This window comes from Myotis brandtii, unplaced genomic scaffold (genome assembly GCF_000412655.1).
Source record: "Myotis brandtii unplaced genomic scaffold, ASM41265v1 scaffold915, whole genome shotgun sequence".
In the NCBI taxonomy this organism is placed as follows: Eukaryota; Metazoa; Chordata; class Mammalia; order Chiroptera; family Vespertilionidae; genus Myotis; species Myotis brandtii.
Genome location: NW_005371769.1, coordinates 218,168 through 218,475, shown reverse-complemented (window position 1 = coordinate 218,475; position 308 = coordinate 218,168).

The following is a 308-nucleotide window of genomic DNA, read 5'->3' as shown; positions in this document are numbered from 1 at the left end:
GGGGCCTCTGGGCCCTGAGCGGCCTGGGCTAGCTCTGCAGCAGCTGGGGGTGTGGTCGTGCCTGGCTCTGCTCAGCCGGGCCACCCTGGCTCTGCCATGCACGTGGGCGCCCCGAGACGCTGTTCCAAAGTGGAGCCAGAGAGCCCTGGGCTAAGGCCGCGCCAGGACCGCGCGTTGCTCTGCCCGCCTGTCCCAGGCCCCACCAGTAAAATGAGGGCAGGAGCCCCTATCTCCATGTTGTAGGCCCTACAATGTAGGGGGTTACCAAGGAAGGGGCAGGGGCCCTGGGTTGCCGTGTGTGTGTGTGT